A 4519-nucleotide genomic window follows, 5' to 3' on the forward strand; every position below is an offset into this window, starting at 1 on the left:
CACTGAAGAAAATGTGACACAAAGTGCRTTTATTTTTTTAGAGATTGAGACATGTTAAGTTAAAGATCATTAAAATCCAATTAAGAACCGAAAAAATAAACCTCTGAACATTTAGAAGGTCCCAGCCTTTCAGTCAATCAGCCAAGATAAGGACAGAGCRGATAAAACAACATAAAGACAGACTGCCACTATTATTATCATTCAAGGAGTAAGAACACTAGATAATCTAGAGCTTTGTCACTTTATTTTGTTTTGCCGTTTTTCTTTGCCCTGCCTGGGATTTCGACTGTTAAAAGGGACCTGAGGGGAAGACAGGCTCTTCACGGTGTTTTATGAACCCAGCTACTGCTTTACAGTTTTCAATTTCTGCCCCCGTTTGTGTCTTTTCACACTGCTAACTGCTTGAAAGCACCTTGCAGGGGAAAAGCTACCAGGAAAAATAGTTTTGGATGCTCCTTGTTTATTATATGCAGATCAAGCAGTTCTTATTAACTCAGTTTCAGCTTTTCCTTCATAGGTAGCAGTGCTGTGATATTATTTGCAAGCAGCCAAGGTAATTACCATCCAGCAGGGTCCAATTGTTTTCAATTAAAAGCTTGACTGAAGTCTTTAGTTTTTAATACCATTGTGACCATCTGCTTTCACTGAAGTTCATCAGCAAAAGCACAGGCCTCATTCTAATGCTGCTTAATTATATGGATGTGCCTTTTTTCTTTCTCTTTTTTTTCTTTTTCTTTTGACTAGAGATTCATTTTTTTCCTGCTAAAGAAGTGGGCAGCCAAGGGGCCGCATGGCTTCACTAATAGCCTGCAGCAAGATGGAGTTCCCAGAAAGATCACTACCTTCCCAGGAGATCCAGCCTGTATCGCCCTGACACGAAGATCCAGGGGACCAACGGGAGGAAAGTTAGACTTTGCCGTCCCCCTCTCCTTTCATTCTCTCACCTTCTCTTTCTTCCAGCACGCCTGAAAAGGCCACAAGGAAGAGAAGTTCATCCGCAGGCACGCAGTGCAGCCCTCCCCTGCTGATTACGCTTTCAGACAGGCCAGGAATGCCTTCAGACACACGTACGTGGGCACGCGCACGCTCCCGCTTTCTTGCACGCATGAGGAATACTTTGCAGTCCTCTATCATCTCAGATCTGAGGAGCTCCAAATCCCCTTACAGGCATTCATTAAGCCCTGCACAATCCCCAGGAGAAGTAAGTAAATATAATTTTCTAGACGGGGAAATTAGGGCGGCAAGAGGTTAAGTGACTAGCCTGAGGCCAAACAATAAATAAGTGGCAGAGCCAGTGTGAGGATCTAAGGAGTCCCAAGTTTAACACAAGTCTCTGGAGTGCTCAGCTCCAGAAAAGGAAAAACAACATCTCCCCCCACACCCCCAAACGCTCAAAGCACTTAGCTCATTTACTGCAGCTCTGTTTATACCTGCCAATGCCAATACRTGCGGCTCTTAGCGTTTCCAGCTGTACTGTACCAGGAGAGGGGTTTTGTGGATTTAGCGCGGGAGCTGCTGTCTCGGGGCAGCAAAGCACACACGGCTCCGCGCCACCGGCCCAGGCAGGCGCGCAGCTTCCTTGCAGGCCTCTGCTGCCATTTCGGCAGCACGCAGCTGTTTCCAAGGATCAGCCCCTTCCGATGCCGGTGTTTTGCCAAGTACCAGTTAAAGAGGAAAAATATGTGGCACTGCATGGTAATACAGCAGTGAGAGCTGGCGAGGGGGGTGGTTTAATGAGCAGTAAACAACACTGCTCTAGTGTTAGTCTGAATCCCTAAAATAAAGAAGCCAGAGACCTTTCCATGCTTTTGGCCAGACACATAGGCACACCCTTGTCTCAGATCAATTCAATGGCAACTTGTCCCCTACCTAATACCCCTGCTCCTCATTAACCTTGCAACATCATACAGGAACCTAAACCAACAGCAATGTTCSTGTACAGTTGAGCCCCCATCTTTTATTCTGTATTGAGTCCTATACCGCTTCTTTTCAGTGAAAGCAATAAAATAGGAATCTGAGGCATGGGAGATAATTGCTCCAGAAAATAGTCTAAATTACTTCAGTATTTTGAAAGGCTTGAGGTGTTGCTGTTGAACTGCATTCAGCTATTGCAAATGTAATGCAATTTGTTTCCATACAGATTTCTTTTAAAACTGCATGTAGCATGTGTCCTAAATACATAATTACACAGCAGAGTATAATGGCTCATTCAGGTTTATTTTGTAACCAAAATGCATTTTAAAAGCAAATTCTCAAGGAATATTTAACCAACACCCATCACACACATTCCAGAGGATGATTTTGCTGCACTTTCAGTCCTAAGATGCTCCCAAAGGTCCGTTCCTGYTAGAGAAACAAATAAGAAGTGGGAAGAAATAAACCCTTTCTTTAAGGATTACCTGAAGGAAACATAATGACCCTGTTAAGAAAATAGTCCAGTAAATGCACTTTTGGCATGCATGTCCTCTGTATTAGATGGCCTAGGAAACTTGTAATAAGATTTTGAGTCTTTTCTTAATGCATTTGAAACTAACCTGTGCTCAGAGTAAGTCAGTATAGTTATTTCAGAGTTTTTTTCAGTTACTTTTGCAAAATAATTTGGCAATGTCAATTTGGGCAGCTCCTATGTCTGCACTGCAAGAATTACATAGAAATTTCTCTTCTTTCCCGAAATATTCCCCATAATCCCCCTGAAAGCCAGTCTCTGGTGAAAATTCCTGCAGTAACAGGGGCAATACATCAAATGTCCTCAGCTGAAAGATTTAAACAGCACAAGAAGTGTTGGGACTCTACCTGGGACTGATCTCAAGGAGTATTCCAGACAACCGCTCTCACTAAAATTTTAAGTAATTCAACGTGCTTCCTTATTGCCAGGTTCTAGCCACAAATACTAGTACTCTTTTCTGTCTGTTGTAGCTACATGAGTTGCCACAAAACAAGATCTCCCAGTTTGACAGGGCTGCATAACCAGCGCTACCTTCCCTCGCATCTCCTCATCGCTGTGAGGAGTGCTGGGTTCACACTTCTTAACTGGAAGCATTTAAAATGATGAGATTTTGAAATCAGCTACTGCCTGCATCAGGAAACAGGCACTTGCAAAGGGCACCTAAGATCTAAATCTCTGTTCAGAAGCTGTTCTCTTCCTCTATCAACTGTGGAGGCAATTTAGCACAACCAGGCTCCTAATTTTGGTACCACAGTTAATTGCTTGAAGATAAATAAAAATTAATCAGTTCTGCCTCTTTGAAATTGCCTCTCTAGCTGTATATAAGCAGAGGAGCTCCTGCCTTTTGAGCAGACCTCTACTTTGAAAATGAATGGAAGAGAATCATTTGCTGTCACCCTCATGGTCATTGTGTGAATAAGAGGTGAGGCAACGTAGGGTGAGAGGGGATATTTCAGGAACTATGTTTATACTTTAATGGGAATTGTGTTTTTAGGCCACAACTCTGGGTCTGGATCCAATGTGCAGAGCCAATGGTGTTATCCCTGGGGATCCAGTTAGGCAAGAGGGTAGGGAGCTGTAGGTCAAGTGAAATATTACAGCCTTCAAGAATGGCTAGGGCTTGTACTTGCTGCTGTCTGCTGGCAACCGCACAGTGTTCTCAATGGACATAAATACATCCTCCCACCGCTCTGTGAAGTGGGGGTCTTACACATCTTGCAGAGGGAGCTAGGACAAGGCCCACAGATGGGCTTCAGATGGACTTCGGAAAGACCTTGAACTGCATTCTGGCCCAGCTATGACACTACATTGCCAAATTTCACAGACTAAATCTATGGCTCATCCCATTTACTCTCTTTATTGGCTTATRGCCTATGCATCAGCACTGCCCAGAAATGCTATTTCCTGCTATTTCCTCATTTAAAGTCCTGTTTCTCCTACTATTTTTCAATCTAATATGGTTAATGTCAAAATCCATGTGTTGTATTTCTGTCTCTTCACTATTCCTTTTTTTCCAATAAGAGGTACTAGGGAATTTCTACATCAAAGTGTATGGAAAGATGCACACAGCCCTGAGATTTGTCCAGAACATCCACAGTATATCCCTGCCAGAGCTCCAGAGCTCAGAGCGCTTCATTTATTTTCCTTCTTCCAAGTTTCACATTCATTTGAATCCAGTGGGATCTGAATATTCAATATATATATTGAAGTCACAGATGTGTAACTTACGCGTTCAGATTTTCCCTTACATTTTCAGAATTTTTTAGGAAGAAGAGACTTCCAGGAACATCTGCACTCTAACAGCTGTAGCATGTCTTGTGGTCTATTTTCTTCAGATCCAATGAACCTTCAATTAAAGTCAGAGGCAGCTGAGCCTAGTGAGATATATCAGTGGAAAAGACTCCTTCAGCCTCCCCTTCCCATATGACACAAGTTGTACATCACATCATGCAGTACTAAAAAGAGGCTTGATTTTTTCTTTGGGTCTTTCCAGATCATGATTACATCTTTATTTCCCTAGTTCCAGATACTTCTCCCTCTTCCATCCATCCAGATCTGCTGCTGCCCTGCACA

At 42.9% G+C, this 4519-nt stretch overlaps 1 long non-coding RNA gene across 1 annotated transcript; it reads right to left on the reverse strand.

Annotated features, from left to right (window-relative positions):
* Positions 1–2211: 2211 nt before the first annotated feature.
* Positions 2212–4298, reverse strand: LOC112951936. Its single transcript, XR_003250301.1, has 2 exons — positions 4195–4298; positions 2212–2343 (listed from the first exon to the last, which is right to left on the reverse strand). It is a non-coding gene; the product is annotated as an uncharacterized LOC112951936 (long non-coding RNA).
* Positions 4299–4519: the final 221 nt, after the last annotated feature.

The sequence above is a fragment of the Nothoprocta perdicaria genome, unplaced genomic scaffold (assembly GCF_003342845.1).
Source record: "Nothoprocta perdicaria isolate Ctin4 unplaced genomic scaffold, notPer1 scaffold_38, whole genome shotgun sequence".
In the NCBI taxonomy this organism is placed as follows: domain Eukaryota; kingdom Metazoa; phylum Chordata; class Aves; order Tinamiformes; family Tinamidae; genus Nothoprocta; species Nothoprocta perdicaria.